The 17,770-nt window shown below is 51.3% G+C and overlaps 1 annotated feature.

The window, feature by feature from the left end:
• Positions 12,181–15,107: an enhancer, noted in NCBI's record as "VISTA enhancer mm1525". NCBI's record gives its function as "enhancer in: hindbrain (rhombencephalon)[3/4] | forebrain[3/4]" and the evidence as "EXISTENCE:transgenic organism evidence [ECO:0001131][PMID:17130149]".

Genomic DNA, 17,770 nt, shown 5'->3' with positions numbered 1-17,770 from the left:
GTGACAGCCCAGACGCCTTTACCAAAATTACTCAATTGACAGATCCAGGACAGGAGGGAGGTGAAGTGGGCACAGGGCTGTGGCTTTGCCTGTTTCTAGTTGAGTCAAGCAGCCCTCCTGCCCTCGCCCTCTGTGGGAGCCATGGGGTAGCCCCTGTGGAGGCCTGTCTTGCTCCCCACACACCTCAAAGGTTGTCTTCCAGCCATGAGTGTGCATTTTAATATGGCTATTCAGAGGACTACCTGATGGATGTAGATCAGAGAGGGTGACTCACGCTGGTTTCTCAGACCAGTGAGATATTTTGGGACAAGAAGCCTTGCAGCGCCTGACTGGCTCCTGGGCCTCTGTGGATGGTGGAGAGCCTCCAGACCCAGCGTATTTGCCTAAGGCCAGGTAATTCTCAAGGGGCCACCCCTTCCAGACCCCAAGCGCATCATCAGGTTAGAGATGGAACGGAGGACTTCCCTGCCCTGTGTGGGCCACAATCTTTCTTTTAAAAATTTATATTTCAAAAGATTATGTGTATGAGTATTTGCCTGTATTGTTTGTGTGTATCTGTGTGTGTGTGTGTGTGTGTGTGTGTGTATACAATGCCTAAGGAGGCCAGAAGGGGGCATCATATACCTTGGAACTGGAGTTATGAGTAGTTCTGAGCTGTCATATGGGTGCTGGGAGCTATACCTGGGTCCTTTGCAAAAACAGCCAGTGCTCTTAGTCACTGAGCCATCTCCCTAGCTCTTCCTACCTACCCATCTACTTATCCATCCATCCACCCACCAACCTACCCATCTATCTAGCTATCTGTGTGTGTGTGTGTGTGTGTGTGTGTGTGTGTGTGTGTGTGTGTGTTTTAGGTGTGTGCATGTGAGTACAGGTGCCCGTGGAGGCCAGTGGTGTCAGATCCCCTAACAGCTGGTAGTTATAGGCAGTTAGGAGCCACCCAGTGTTGTTACTGGGAACTGAGCTTGGGCCTTCACATGCTCAGCTATCCCTGCATCTCTGTTACCACCATGTGTATCTGTGATGAATGAAAAGAAATTCCCATAAGAGCATGACAAAGTCTTTAAAGTATTCTAGATTCAGTCCTGATTAAGAAAGCAAGGAGAGCGAGAGCGAGAGAGAGAGAGAGAGAGAGAGAGAGAGAGAGAAAGGCTACCTATGGGTAGCAGAAAAGTGTGATGTCTTTTCTTTTGCAACCCAGGCTAGCCATCCTCCTGCCTCAGCCTCTTGAATACAAGACTATAGGCATACACCCCCATACCAGCAGAATGGAGGGATCGACAGTTGCTTTTTTAGGTTCCTTGTACTATACTGAGGTCCCCTGGGTGAGGGAGACAGAGGCCTATCCCTCCTGATGACCCTCAAGGCCTGGCTGGCTGTGTGTGTGTTGTTTACACAGGGGTCTGTATAGATGTTTGAGGGATGGGCTAATTGGCTCCATTTTATTTTCCCTTGGGGGAGATATCCCAGGTTCCCTGGATGGAGCTCAGTGATGATGAGATACCCCATGACTCACACACAGCTGACGGGATATGACTTGGTACATCCGTGCCTCCTTGGGGATGTTTCTTTTTTAGTAGTGGGACTTGAACCTGGGCCTCATGCCTACCGCTGAAGCACACCCACCAGCCAACTCCCAAATCTATCTCTCTGACAGAACGTCGAGTAGCCCAGGCTGACACCAAACTTGCTATGGGGTGTTTGCCGTGCTATGGACGGAACCTACAGCTTTGTCTTTTGGACAAGCTCTCCAACAGCTGAGCTGCTGCATTTCAGCGGACAACTTCAGTAGACAGAGCCCCTGCTCATGCGCAGGTGGCTTGAAGAAGCAGCGAGTTCAGGAGAAAGGCATGTGCTGAGCCCCTGAGACTGGGGAGTGTTTGTTACTAGGATATGAAATGGAAGTTCTGACTGATACATGCCTTATTTGTGTGACCAACCCATTTTACTTTAAATTTTTAATTTTTAAAAAAATATTTATTTATTTATTTATTTATATATATATTTATTTATTTATTGTATATGAGCACACTGTAGCTGTACAGATAGATGGTTGTGAGCCATCATGTAGTTGCTGGGAATTGAATTCAGGGCCCCGCTCGCTCTGGCCCAAAGATTTATTTATTGTTATATATAAGTACACTGTAGCTGTCTTCAAACACACCAGAAGAGGGCATCTGATCTCATTATAGATGGTTGTGAGCCACCATGTGGTTGCTGGGATTTGAACTCAGGACCTCCGGCTAAGTTCTCTTAGCCGCTGAGCCATCTCTCCAGCCCCCACGCCAGGATTCTTAACCACCAAGTAGCTCCCCAGCCCCTGGACCTGGGTTTCTCATGGGCTTTCCCCATATTGGCTTCTGATCTTTTTTGGCCACCCCAGAAACAAGGCAAGGTGAAGACCATTTTATTGCCCAGAGGGAAAACCAACCGCCTAAGATCACACAGCAGGATGAGGGTATGACTCTGGCCAGAAGAGGACTGGTGTCCAGATCTTTCTGCCCCTTCCCTTCTAATCTTAAACTCTAGCATGGACAGCTGATGCTCTCTGTGTGGGCAGCAGCTTCTGCAGAGGGTCAACTAGGGGGCCTTAGAGGTCGTTCAGCTTCTCCTGGAACCTGAGCAGAAAGAGAGAAGAGGAGAGGCCTGGAAAAGCCAAGGTTAGCCCTCCTCCAGTGGAACCCTGACGACAGGTTGGCTGGGAGCCCTGTGGTCTTGACCCTGGGCAGCCAGACCACAGAGCCTGCCAGAACACGGCGGCTGAAGCGAGTCCAGATACACAACGGGGACAGCCTCTGTGGGTGGAAATGACATTACATGGCTTTAAATAGCTGTTCTCTGGGACCTCAGAGCCTCAGCAGAGCTAAGAATGCCTGGCTCCTGGGGGCTAACGTCAGTCACTGTTTGCCTAGGTCGGGGAAGAGCTCGGCGGGCATTTCCTGCCACCAGCCAGTCTGCTCACAGCAGGGCTCTCCCATGCCGTCTCTATGAGAGGTTGGTTTATTTCTGGCATCGGGATTCGAGATGACCGCAGGTGTGGTTTGCTCTTACGGAGCAGTGCCCACTGGTCAACAGGCAACTGAGAGATTTGTGTTGTCTCTGTAGAGAAGGGAGACAGATAGGGATAAGGAGAGGGCTCGGGGAGTCATCCCGACACGGATGTGTCATTCAATGAGTCCCACGTGTGTTTTTGTGGTTTTGGTTTGGGGTTTTTTAGTTTTTTGAGACAAGATCTCATGTAGCCCAGGCTGGCCTCTAACTCACCATATAACAAGAGTAAGCTTAAGGCACAGATTGTCCACCCCCCACCCCCCACCCCTCCCTAAACGCTGGGACAACAGCTGTGGGCCACCACACCTGGCTCTGTGTTTTCCTTATCTATTTTTTCTTTCTTTTTTTTTTTTTTAAGTAGCTTTGTTATATTACTTAGGGGAAGGGGCAGGCATGGTGCACATTTGGAAGACACGGAGCAGCTTGTTCTCACTGTCCACCAAGGGATCCTGGGGTACTGAGTTCATGTCCTCAGGTTTGAGCAGGATGCCAATACCACTGGCCAGCCAGCTGAACCACAAGGTGAGCCCCAGGTTCAGTGGACAGTAAGGCAGAGGGCAAGGGGTTTCATAACATTTTTTATAAAATGTGTTTTGAGGCTATCCTGGGCTACATGAGACTATGTCTTAAGCAGAAACAAACAAACTGATGACTAATTGGTTAAAAGCATTCGATGCTCTTAGCGAGACTGAGTTCTGATCCCTGCATCCACATGGGGCCACTCACTACCGCCTGTAACTCAGGCTCACACGTGTATACACATGAGCGCGCGCACACACACACACACACACACACACACACACACCCTACTAGCATCCCCTTCATAAAAAGTCAAATATTTATTTTTTTAAATGTAGCCTTGTAGCCTTGGCTATCCCAGAACTTACTATATAGGCCAGGCTAGGCACAAACTCAACAGAGATATGCCTGGCTCTGTCTCTCAAGTGCTGGGATTAAAGGTACCACCATGCCCAACATAAATAATAAAATATTTTATTATATATATGTCTTGTGATAGATAAATAGTTACATATACAGATATAGACATATATATCCCAAGAAAGGTGCGGGATGAAGAGAAATGTTTGTGGTTAGTAGCGCTTTGATAGCTCCCTGTTCCCTGGACGACTGCTATTCAGTCCTGAAAATAAATGGCAGCCACCACACACAACAGTGTCACAGATGTGATGCTGAAAGAAGCCAGAGAGGAAGAAAGGCATCCTGTGGAGCCTTTCATGCAAATCTCAAAGCCAGCTTGCCAGAGGAGTTCAAGTAGGATTGCCCATCGCAGGCACCAGGGCTGCCCGTGCGGGCACGGCTGTATTGGAGAGAGAGCCCAGGCTGCGGGGCTGGCAGGCTGGCTGTCATTCCTGTGTATTCACTGGTAGATGATCCGAGATGGTAAGGTATTCTTTGTGCAAGCAGGAAGACCTGAGCTCAGATCCCCAGTGTTGGCTTACAAGTCTAGCATAGGATCCTCCCAGGGACCTAGCAACAGCTTGCATCATCATCTGCCTCTATTGTCAGCTGTGGCCAGGTGTGAGCTAGGTGAGGCAGCTAGGTAGGCTGCTGTAGCAGCAGCAGCTTCAACAGGACTGCTCGATATCCCAGCCCCCATCTCTTGCTCCTTCTCAACCTTCCCCTCCCCTCCCCCCTCTCCCTCCCTCCCTCCCTCCCTCCCTCCCTCCCTCTCTCTCCCTCCCTTCCTTCGCTCTCTTTCTTGCTTTCCCTCTCTGTGTGTTCCCATATGTTCCCAGCCAGCCTTCCTTTATTTCTGTCCTTCTCTGTCCACGGTTTTTCTACCCTCATGGCTCTATCTGCCTCTATCCCTTCTCCAGGTCTACATTCCTTTCCCTTCCCCCAAATAAATCTTTTTTTGTTTGTTTTTATTTTTTGAGACAGGGTTTCTCTGTGTAGCCCTGGCTGTCCTGGAACTCACTTTGTAGACCAGGCTGGCCTCGAACTCAGAAATCCACCTGCCTCTGCCTCCTGAATGCTGGGATTAAAGGTGTGTGCCACCACGCCCGGCTCCCCCAAATAAATCTTATACCAGGTCTGTCTTATGGCGTGGCTCCTCTGGAAGACACCTTGGCATGGACCCACCAGGTACCCCCTCCCGGCTGCATTATATGTTATAAGTACCTGTGCAAATGCACCCAGTGCTGACTGGAAGGTGGGGCAGAGCCAGATGTGTCCCTGGGGCTCATCTGTTAACCAGTCAGTGAGTCTTAGACTCCATGAACGAGTGTCCTGTCTAATCTTTATTTTGAACTTGATTCACCCTACACCATCTGAGAGGAGAAGCCTCTGAGGAATTGCCTAGACCAGGCTGGTAGGTAGGGATTGCCTTAGTTGTTAAACGTGAGTCCAGCCCACTGTGGGCAGCACCATCCCTCAGGCAGGTGGTCCTCCGCTGTATAAAAAAAAGCTATGCATGAGCCAGTGAACAAACCCTCTGTGGTTGCTGTTTCAGGCTCCTGACCTTATTTCCTCATTGGTGGTCTGTGACCCGGAAGTGTAAGTGGACCTTTTTCTCCCCTAAGATGCTTTTGGATACAGGCTTTGATCACAACAGAGATGTGACTGGCAGCCTCTGTATACTGACTTCTGGTACCCAGGCGCGAGCACTCACACGCATACATACGCACCAGAGATGCACATACACACACCACAAACTCAAAACACACACATGACAGAAAATAAAAAGAATTGAATGTAAACACACAGAAAGGAAACCCTGGAAGCTGCCTTTTCTGGTTTTCTTTCTCAGGCGTGTTTTGTTTTGTTTTCTGACGTCCTTGGCGAAGGGAGCAGGAAGCATGCAGGGAAGTCCCCGAAGCCTGATTTACACAGGCCTTGCCTAAGGGACAGCACTTGGGACTTCTGATTCTCTACACCACTTAAGATTGGCAGGGCCCTCTCCCGGCCTCTGGAGCTGGAACCAATTAGATTTGACTGCACCAAGGCAGGCTTTCCCAGGGCTTGTTCTGGGGGAACCCGAAGGGAAGTGGGAGCCCCTAACCCCAAGTGTCCAACACTGGGAAAGAAGGCCGCTGTTACCTTGGGCTTTTGCGCGTATGTGAGGCTCCTGTAGGGAACTCCTAGATCCTCGATGCAACCCACTCCCCACGATCCCCAAAGATGTGGAGACAGAGATGATCAGGACTCTGAGGTCTGGAGGCAACCAGGCCTGGTAAGAGAAGCCCATCTGTATTCCTGGAGGCACCATTGCCGACTGTAGAGAAGACTCAAGGCCTGGCCTGGGCTGTCCCAAGGTGACTCCTGATGACAGGGAACACCTCTGTGGCTGACGTGGGAGTGTGGGGGTGGAATTGGTTTGTTGTTGTTGTTGCTTGTTTGGTGAAAAACTGTAAATAGTAGATTTGGCTGGGGTTTTGGCTTCTCCTCCCTAACTGACCCTTATGTGGGCTGACTGACTCAGTGGTGGGTAAGGGCCCTGCAGGGGGCCTAGGCGCTGTCTCTGCTCCTCAGGCCTTTCTGAGGCCTGGTTTCTGCTGTTGGGTCCGCCTCCCCTGCAGTGCCAAGCTTGTCTGTCAGTCTGGGCCCTGAGGAGTGAGCAGGCAGATCTTGGCTGGACTCTGGGTGTGTGGTTCTGGGGGAAGCAGATCACCACAGCAGGGTACCCCCTCACTGCAGCCCCCTCCCCTCTGACTCCCCTCTGGCCTCCAGTCCTGCAGGGTGCAGCCACTCCTAGTCCTATCCACACCACAATAGAGAGGGCTCCTTCTATAGGAAGAGGGTTGACTGTCACTCCCATGCCATTCCACCACCCTTAATCTGGGGTGAAGGCTCAGAAGAGTCATGTCCTTTGTCTCCTCTGATCCTAGATGGCCCAGTAGTTGGAGAGAAAGTTATTGTCAGCCTAAGTCCATGTCCTTGACATGAGAAAACTTCTGATCCTGGAATTCCTTAAACGTGTGTGTGTGTGTGTGTGTGTGTGTGTGTGTGTGTGTGTAAAATGGGGTGGTGGTCTCTGTTTTGTTCACTGCCAGAAGTTCAGGTGTAATAGCTGTGGCTTCAGCAGCCTTGGTACCAAGGTAACTTCAGGCTGAAAGTTGTGGGGTGAGAGAGTTGGAGCTGAGGAGGAGCCAGGGGTACCAGGCCAGATATCCACCTCCTGGCTTCTTTGTTTGTTTTCTGTTTTGTTTTGTTTGAGATAGGGTTTCTCTATGTAGCCCTAGTTGTCCTCGAACTTGTTCTGTAGACCAGGCTAGCCCTGAACTCAGCGATCCACCTGCATCTGCCTCCTGAATGCTGGGATTAAAGTCATGCGCCTTCGACACTCGGCTAGACTTCTTTCATAAGAGAAGTAACTGTCCTGACTGAGCCATTGACACCTGGTTGGTTATTGCCCAGGTGATTCTATGGTGATTGTCAGCCTCTTCCATGACTCTCGGGCATACCCTCTGTGGTGTCCCTCCTCCATCACCTGATGTTCCTACCTTGTTAGTTAGGTCCTTTGAAAAGTGTTTTCTGTCCCAGTATACCAGAGAACTTGCCGTTTTCCACACATGTCCTAAGTCAAGTGGAAACGAGATGCGGCCTAGAGGGGTTGCGTGACTGCGCCCCAGTCACACAGATGGTGTAGGGTGGGGTGGTCCTCTTGCCCACCAGCTCTCAGTCTCAGCAGCAGAGAGCCAGTGTCTCCTCTCACTATGTAACCACATACATGTAAATACACCTAAATGTACACGAGTAAACACACAAGTACCATGGCTAGAGGCAAGAAGACCATCACTGGTTCAAGGATAGCCTGATCCTTAGGCCAGCCTGGGCTTCAGAGCTGGACTGTCTCACAATGTCACAAAAAGAAGCTGGCTGGGTGGGGTGGGGTGGTGGAAGCTTGTAGTTTCTTTGGAAAGTCAGTTACGTCAAATGGTGTTTGGCGGGGGCACACAGGTGAAAGAATGTCTTGCTAAAGCAGACACACACGTGGAAGAATGTTTTCCTGAAGCAGACACAGGTGAAAGGAGCCGTGATGAAGGAGGAGAAATATGACCCCACACACAGTGGGAGATGAGCACTGAGCGTTGATTTGCTCTGCCTCACTATTCTTCCATAGGACAGGCATGTATTGGTTCGCCTCACATAGCATGGTTGAGCTCAACTTGAGGTGATGATGCCATTGAGAGAAACTCACCCAAGAACTGCCCGTGAAGTTCCTGGGGCAGTTGCTGCTTTAATGGCCTCGCCAGCTGGGGAGGCTTGTGGTTTCTTCAGGATTGAACTACAGCTGCTGGTTCCTGCCTGGTGTCTGCCTGCCCAAAGGACTGGACTGCAGCTGCCGGTTCATGTGTGGTGTCTGCCTGCCTAGAGGACTGGTTGGCAGCTGCTGAGTCGTATTTGGTGTTTGCTGTGGGACCGAGCTGCTGCCCAAGAAGACGAAGCTTGCCCCCAAAGAACTATTCACTTGCCTACGGCCCTCACAGTTACGGCTGAACAACTTTTCTTCTACCTCTGCTGGGTGGTGGGCTAGAGGAGAGATTGAACCCTTATTAAAAGTAGGTTGCAAAAAATTTATGCCTACAGGGTGGTGGTAGCACACAACTTTAATCCCACACTCTGGAGGCAGAGGCAGGAAGAGCACAGATCTAGATGTACCTCAGCTACATAGTGAGCTCCAGGCCAGCCTGGACTGCAATGGGAGCCCATGTGGAGTGTGTGACTTCTTTCCTGTAGAATGTTTTGAGATCCATCCATGTGGTAGCATGGGCCAGAGCTTTCCCTTTTGATGACAGAGCCATATTCCAATCGGATTTGTGAAGTTCTGTTGGCTGACACCTATTTGAACCCCTCAGGTGTGGTGACGAAGGTTGCTGTGCGACTCATACCTCTTGGGCTATCCTGCAGAATGCCCCTGTGTTCCTCCCTGTAATTTGTCAGGCTTCTGGGCCATTGTGTTCGATAGCCATGAAGCTATCTATATCCCTCTGTCTCCAACATTAGCCTGTGGACTGGGGTGGGGTGGGGTGGGGGGTGAGGGGGTAGGAGGATGAGGGGCAGAGTGTTTAGCCTCCCAATCATGTTGGCTCCATGACCCTGTCGCTGCCCGTTGCCCCCCCGCCCACCCCCCCATTCTGTGAGCTCAGAACCTCGGAGCTATTTCAGGCCCCTCTGTGGTAGACCAGGCCTGGGAAAATCTGAGGTCCTAGACACCCGCTACCTTCCTTAAAAGCCGGGCTATCCCTGGGATTGGTGACTTCAGTCAGGTGGCCCAGCCTCTTGTTTCTGGTTCCCACTGGGGGGAAAAGAGGCATCACGGGGAAGGGTTTCCTGTTGACAGACAGCTTGTGACCTTAGGCTTAGGGGCAACTTAAAAGAGCATCTCTCTAAAAGTGGCTCAGAGCCTCCAGGACACCTTTCATGTTTGTGGTGGAAGCCCAGCTCCTTCCAAGCAAAACCAAGCTTTCTTCTCAGTCTGGTTCCCTTGGTGCAGCCCTGAGGTGTCACACTGGGGTCCCAGCTCCTCAATGCAGCCCTGAAGTGTCACACTGGGGTCCCAGCTCCTCCATGCCCCTACCATCTCCTGCAGGGTGGGTGGGACGTTATTTCTCATCTCTAATTCTGTGTGGCTTTGAAGAGGCTCCTGGCACACATTGGGCTGGAGGAATGGTGCTGTCCTCTGACTGTTGATTTGGGGTGAGGTGAGAGCCAGTAAGAGAGCCCGGGCTGCCTCCCCTGGAGGCCTGCAGTAATGAGTTAGGGCCCCTTCTGCCAGCTTCCACCAGACACAGCTCTGGAAGAACCCGCACTTCAGGACTGGACATCCCTGAGCCCAAACCTCACCTTTTCCCTCTGGGAGCTGTGAGGCCTGAGGCATGTGACTTAATCCTGAATTCCCACCCCACCCCCACCCCCACCCCCACCTTCTGAGCACTGGGATTATGGGCGGTGAGCTATAGCAACCAGTTTATTCAGTGCTGAGGATTGAACCCCAAGCTTCATGCATGCCAGGCAAGCACTCTACCGATTGAGCCACGTCCCCAGCCCTTTCTGACCCTTTGTATAAGGCTATAATATAATGGTAGCTTTTTTGTGGGTTGATAGAGAGTAAAACTTCTCAGTGAAGTACTGGAGACATCTTGTAGAATGTTATAGATGCCTAGTAAAGTGCAGATGTTAGAAATACAGATGTGAGAGTGCAGATGTTGGGAATACAGATGTGGGAATACAGATTTTGAGCATCTCTGAATTCTCCCAGTCAGCTGGTCTCAGAAGCCAAACAGGTCCCAACCTGCCTGGTATTTAGATAGGAGAAGGGCTCTGCCAAATAGGACCAGCCTTCATCCTAACTCTGAGGGTCAGGGGCTCAGGCAGGGCTGGGTTATTTCCCCCTGGAAATTGATAGCCCTCCTCTCTCATTCCCCTTGGGCCAAGCCCTCATTTCAAGACCCCAGACGACGGAATTAGAAGCAGATTTCTGAAGAGATCAAGCTATCTCAAGATATAAACCAAGAGAGTGAAGAGGCCCACCTTACCTGTGGGTCTGTCACCCCGGGAGGCATGTGGGTTCCGGCTTCCTTGGTGGCTCCTGTAGGCCACCCAGAGGATGGGATTTCAGACTGCCTGGCCACAATCCTCCCGGCCTTGAGAGCTAATTCTTGAGAGTTCCTTTGAGGTCTGTTGATTCAAAACCTTGATCCCTGTTGGAGAGGGAGAGACCTTGGGAAAAGATGTGTTTTAATCCCCTGAGGCTGGGTGTGGGCGATGTGATGGGTGATGCTTCGTCCCAGGTGCCTGCCTATCTCCTCCCCTTTGTCAGTCTGCCGGTTCCTTTGTGTGTACGCGAGTGCACATGGCTGGTCTTGGGTGTCATTTCTCAGGGGTCATGTACTGTTTTTTTGGGGGGAACAAAGTCCCACTGGCCTGAGGCTCTGTAAGTAGGCTGGGATGAGCAGCCAGAGAGCCTCTGCTCCCCGTCTCTACACTCTGCATTTTATGTGGGTTATGGGCATTAAACAAAGGTCCTCACACTTGTAAAACAAGCATTTCAAAAACTGAGCCGTCTCCCCAGACTGGTGTTTCTGTTCTTACTGTCTCTGTTACAGCAGGGCACCCTAACAGGACAGTTAATATTTGTGGTTGGATTTTTATTTTTTTTAAATTGGGGGGACTGGAGAGAGGGCTCAGGACGTAGGTTCATTTCTCTATACCCATGGTGGCTTGAAACTCTCCAGTAACTCCAGTTCCAGAGGAGCCAACACTCTGGCCTCCTTGGGCACTAGATACGTACACAGGTGACACACATACATATGTGTAAAGTAACACACATAAAATGCATCCTTTTAAAAAAAAGATTTATTTATTTTATGCATGTGAGTACACTGTCGCTGTCTTCAGACACACCAGAAGAGGACATCTGATCCCATTACAGATGGTTGTGAGCCACCATGTGGTTGCTGGGATTTGAACTCAGGACCTCTGGAAGAGCAGTCAGTGTTCTTAACCACTGAGCCATCCCGCCAGCCCATAAAATACATCTTAAAGGTCAAAGGGCAATTTAAGAGAGTCAAGTCTCTTTCTCCATGCAGGTCCTGGGGATTGAACTCTGGTCCTCAGGTTTGGCAACAAGAACATCTTTCCCTGTATAGAGTTAGAACCTTCAGTGGTGTCCCCTCTGTCTCTTACCAGCATTTTCCCACTTGTGACTAAGAATATTGTCCTGACATTGCCAAATGCTCCCCTAGATGTGGGGTAGTTTGAGTCACTGAGTAAGAGACTATTTCCCAGACTCCCTTGCAGCTACCTGTGACTACATGATAACATCCTGTGGAGCAGTACACAGCCTGAGACATGGATGTGCAGATGCGAGGTCATGTCTTTAAAGGGAAGAGAGGGCCTTCTGGCTCCGGACTGAGCTTCCCACTGGCTTGGCAGCCCTCTCAGGGCGAGGTGGGAGCTGTGTGTCAGGGTGGTGGGGCCACCACTCCCACCCTGTCGTTTAAGCGTGAACGGCATCTTGTGAGAGAAATAACCTCTTCTGCCATCCCAGCCAAACAGTGTCCTTGTGAGCAAGAATCATGAGACCATAAAGCTGCCTCGGGGCTAGAGAGACGCTTCCGTGGCCAATCGTTCGCTGCACTAGGGTAAGGGTGTGAGTTTGAATCCCTGTGGTCATGGACAAGCCTGGACGGGTGGGGGCAGCTAGAGAGACAGAGAGAGTTCCCTGGAACTCAGTCCCACTAGCCTGGCTGAGTCAGTGAGGAACCCATGGCAACTTTTGGTCTCATGTGCCGCTACACATGCAAACACACATACTTACATATACACGCTCACGCACATACATGCTTACACTCAAAACACACACACAGCCATACACATGCACACACACTCCAAACCCACACACTCAGACACAGACACAGTCATCCATACACACATGCTTGCTACGTATATACACTCAAAAACACATCCTCACACTCAACACACACTCAAAACATATACACTTACACACATGTACACACATACACTCAACACACACATACATACTCACACATGCACACATTCACACAAACTCACACTCAAAACACACTCTTACACACTCACACATGCACACATGTATACACTCACACTCAACATGATACACACTCACACATGCATGCACCACACAATACTTACTTACACATACACATACACGGACACACACATGCATACATGCACACATTCACACACACTCAAACAGGCATACACACTCACATGCATACATACTCACATGTGCACACACACATACACATACCTGTCTCCACAGGGTCTCTGTTGAGTTTGAGGCTCCATGTTTAGGGACTTTCATAAATTCTCTGTGTAACTGAAAGCATTCACCCTCTGATGCAGAAGGAGATGCTAAGGCTCAAACAGGTTGTGTGCGACTTGTCCAGGTAACACAGCCAGCAAGGGTCAGAGTCAGGGAAGGGCAAGGTGAGAACAGCAGCCTAGCTCTGCTTCAGCCCGCACCAGCTATATGACTTGGGCCAACTCTTGCCTCTTTCTGGACCCGTTTCGTCATCTACAAACAAGAGGGTTAGGCTGAGCTACCTCTCCCTCTCTGTCACCTAGTCCCTAATGTTTTGTGGTCACAGGCTAGCGGCAGGCTCAGAGGACCCAAAGGAGAGCTGCCCCTGCTTGCTGCTTCCCACGTCCATGGGTCCATGGCCGTGCTGAGCGGAGGCCACAGGCCATGCGAGCTGCTTTATGGGACCCTGCTGAGGCTCGCTGGCATCACACTCCACTTCGCTGAACATCAAAAGGGACGGGAGGGCTCCTCCACAGACAATTGCTGGGGAACATGCTCGCGGCCAGGCGGCCCCACGGGGTCATCACCGCTTTGGGCAGTGGGCAGCCGACATGGGGGATGGGAACAAGGCAGACTGAAGCCTCATGTGTGGCTGTCAGTCACCTTCCCTGGTCTCTGCATCTCAGACTGCCAACTGCTCTCCCCACTGGGAAGAGTGCTGGGAAGATCAGTGTGACCTCCCCCCCCCCCCGCAGCCAAGGGGGAGGGGAAGATAAGGGAAGTTTTTAAGAGGGGGGATGGGAGGGAGAGAGAGAGAGAGAGAGAGAGAAACTACATGTAGGAAAAAGGAACCGGGTCCATCCAGCAGGCAACAAGATGTGTGACACAGGTGCAAACACCACGTTTTGCTACAGTTATGGCTATGTCCCCAAGAGCCAAAAGAAAGGCAAGAATATTAATCCTGCCCCTCATAAGGATTTATAGTACACGACTCTGGGTCTAGGCAGATGAATGGATGACCTCACCCGCTCCTGGCCAGACCAGTGAATGACAGTTGTTGTCATGTTCCCGGTGTGCAGGCTGAAGTTCAGAGAGGTTCAGCAGCCTGGCCAAGGCTGCACAGCACATAAAAGGCGGGGGTGGGCTTTGATCTTAGGTTTCTCTGTCTAGGCTACATTCTGAATGCTTATTCCAAACCAGCATCCTGTGAGAACAGAGGGCAGGGGCAGCAGCTGCTGAGTGTCATCCCAGCGTGTGGGGGTGCTGAGGCAGCAGGATATGACTTCCAGCCCAGCCTGGGCTATATAGGGAAGAACCTGTCAAGAAAGAAGGGGAGGAAGAGAGCTGAGAGAAAAAGAAATAGTTGAAGCGGGTCTTGGAGGCTCCCCAGCTAAGCTCACACACCACGCACTCCAGCAGACAAGCAGTTTGGGTCTTGTCTCACACATGCATACACAGGATCTGACGCCCCCTTCTGGCCATCCTGGGTACTGCACACACGTACACAGCCCCACTCACGGACATGCATAATTAAAAATCAAATCTTTCAAAAATAAAAGAAGGAAAGATTCGAGGATGGAAGAAACAGAATAAGCAAGCTGGCTTGCTGGCTGAGTGGTGGAGACACTGACTGCCAAGCCCAGGGCTTGAGTTCCATCCCCAGGACCCACATGGTGGAAGGGAAGACAGAATCTCCTCTGGATGTGTGAGGGTGTCAGATATTCTGGAACTAGAGTTACAGACAGTTGTGAGCTATCTAGTGAGTGCTATGGGCTCCTTTCCTCGGAGGACAAGCAGATAGACTCCTAAGGTCCAAGAGCGAGGAGTGGGGTGAGGAGGAAGGGGGTAGGCAAGAAAGGGAGAGGGGGGGGGGCAAGCAAGAAAGGGGGCTGGCCTTAGCTCCCAAAGAGCTGAAGGGCTTCACAGTTTGTGTCCCTTAAGTTCCTTCGCTTGTTTGGTTATCTTGTTTTTGTTTCCAGACAGGGTCTCACTTTGTAGCCCAGGCTAGCGTAGAACTTGCGATCCTCTGGCGTGCTAGCACGACACCACTACTGACTCTCCTTACAGGCTGTTACTGCGACAAACACTCTGAGGCTTCCTAGGAATTGACTAGACCTTGAATATTCACAGAACTTACTATTCATGAGGCTGAACTGTGAACTGTGAAGGAGGGTGGGGAAAGCTGCCTTGCTCGGGGTGGGAGTGGGGGTGCGTGCACTGGCTGAGCGTGTGCGTGTGTAGGCCAGCGCTTAACACTGGTTTGCTTCCAGGTTCCGTGTTCTATCCTCTGAGCCACACTGTCCACATCTTCCGGAGTCTGTCCGGGCAAAGATCATCACAGCCGGGCTTCTAGACTCTTGCTGTTCCTTGCGCCGTAATTGCACGGGGTCTCCGGGGCCCTGGGAGGGGCTGGAGGATATAGGTGAGGAAAACTGAGGGCAGGCAGCTCTGTCTACACAGCCACAGAGGGGCGGGGGGAAATCGTTATCTTCCACGCTGGGTGCCAGCCTTCCATAGTGGCTACTTTAAGGTCACCCACGCTCGGTAGGTAAGCATGATAAACCCATTGGTTCCCAGGGTGGGCTCGCACTCGGGTTCGTCTCGATACCTGGGAGTTGGGTATTGGGTGGCTCCCACGGGGTAAAAGGATTTATGCAGCAATCATTCCTCACCTTAATGTTTGAGGCAGGGCTTCTAACTGAGCCTGGAACTCAGTGATGGCCAGTGACTGGCCAGGGACCTGAGTCCCGTAGTTCCGAGTACACTGTACCAAGCTGCTTTTTCTCGTGGGTACTAGGGATCCAAAAGAGGTCCTCATCCTTGCGAAGGTCTTTGCCCACTGAGCCATCTCCCCATCCCTGGAACTTAGTTGCTCACTTCAGGGCAACAGTCTAACCCAAAACCAGAGGCATGCTGGGACGAAGGGAGAGAACGCGGACGGTGCTTCTCCTGGCCGAATTGAAGACTCGGTGAGTGGCATTCAGTGGGTGCTGAGTGGGAGCCGCTCCGTGTAGCCTGCCCCCTCCCCCCACTTTTCCTGTTTCTAAGAAGGGCCCCGGTAAAACCGCCCAAGACGCCCAAGACACTTTCCAAATCCTGGGTTCCTCTCTGGAGGGCTCAGCTGGCTAAGGCCTAGCGCCCCAGCTTGGGGTCTCTTAGTCCTTTGATAAACTGCAGTCCGGGATTTTTCTTGGCGGCGGCCTCCGGAGCACAGCTCTGTGATTATATGGCCGAGCTCTAGGTCCCAGGTGATTTGAGTCGGTAGCTACTGGGAAGTTTGTGTTTCAAGGTCTTGGTCAACATGTGGGTGTGGAAACTCCGACCAATTCCAAGGCAGAGTCAACTGTTTCTAAACAGGGACTTTCACGTTAGTCAGACTTCTCAAAACAACACGGTATTCAAACAAAATTCCATTTCCTTTTCCATCATGGGCTGCCATGGCTAAAGATATTTCTGTCCTGACCAGGGGCTTCCCCAGTCCACATTCAGCTGGTGTGATGTCATGGCGCTAAGGGGAAGGAGGAGGGCCAAATTTGGTGATCTCTCTCTCTCATTTTTCCTTCTTTCTCTCTTTTCTTTCTTTAAGATTTATTTACTTATTTTATGTATATGAGTACACTGTAGCTGTCTTCAGACATACCAGAAGAGGGCATCGGATCCCATTACAGATGGTTGTGAGCCATCATGTCGTTGCTGGGAATTGAACTCAGGACCTCTGGAAGAGCAGTCAGTGCTCTTAACCACTGAGCCATCTCTCCGGCTCTCCCTCACCACCACCACCACCACCACCCCCCCTTTCCTTTCCCATTTGTTGAGAACAGGGTCTTAGGTAGTTCAGGCAGGCCTCAAGCCTGCTATGGGATAGGCTTGCACTCCTATTCTCCTGCCTCAGACTCAGGTGCTGAGATCACAGGCGTCTACCATCATGCCTGCTTGAAACTGCTCTTCTATGAGCCCTAGCTTCCCCGCTGGCTCCTCATAAGACCTCAAAGCTGCTGGAGCCAGAGTCTTGATGTATTTCATTCATTTTGAGTCTCTGGTTGGCTGACTTCCTGAGACGTAGCCAACAGGGCAGGCCACAGCCTCCAGGATGCACCCCCTCGGCCATGGCACCACCCCAGGTTCCTATGTTACAGCCTCTCAGCTCCGGCCGTCTTTACGATCCCAGGATTTGGCAGGAGACACTTCTTGCAAAGTATCATGTACCCCAGATGTGGTTGTCTCGAGCAGGTCCAGACTCACGCCTCACGTGGCGCACGCAGGCCTGGTGCCCTTCCACAGCCGTGAGCCCTTGTCTCTCTTGCCTGCTGGGGCTCCTGTCCTTCTGCCTGCTGAGTTGGGCTGCCCTGCGTCCCGTCCCATCTCCGTGGCTGACAATTTACGTTTCCAGCTGTGCTTTCCATGCAGAATGGCAGTGGAGGAAGGGCAACCCTGTGCACCTCACTCACCCGCAGAGGCTTTGGCTGAGGTGCCAGCCAGCAATGGCTGCCTCAGCTGTGTGACCTTGGTAAGGTGCTCACCAGGCAAGCATGAAGACTGGAGTTCAGACCCCTGGCCAACAAGTGGAGTGCGGTGGCAGGTGCCTGTAATTGTAACAGAGGGAAGTGAAGACCGGGTCTTCAGGGACTTCAGGTGGCTATGGCTAATCTCGCTGGATATGTGAATTTCAGTGAGAGACTCTCTCAGAAAATAAATGGAAGGCCGGAGCCCAGTGGCTACCATTTCTGACTGCTCATGGAGAGGACTCAGGCTCAGTTCCCATCATCCACATGGGGGAGGAATCTACATGTGAGATAGAGACAGACAAAGACAGATGGAGAGATTGAGACAGAGACAGGCAGAGGCAGAGACAGGCAGACAGACAGATGGACAGAAGAACAGAGACAGATGGACAGACGATAGGCAGAGACAGAGACAGAGAGAGAGCCACAACTGTCTGTGAGTCTCCCCCCAGGACACCTGATGCCCTCT

The sequence above is a fragment of the Mus musculus genome, chromosome 17 (genome assembly GCF_000001635.26).
Source record: "Mus musculus strain C57BL/6J chromosome 17, GRCm38.p6 C57BL/6J".
NCBI lineage: Eukaryota > Metazoa > Chordata > Mammalia > Rodentia > Muridae > Mus > Mus musculus.
The sequence above is the reverse complement of the archived record's forward strand: the minus strand, read 5'-3'. Positions and strand labels throughout refer to the sequence as shown.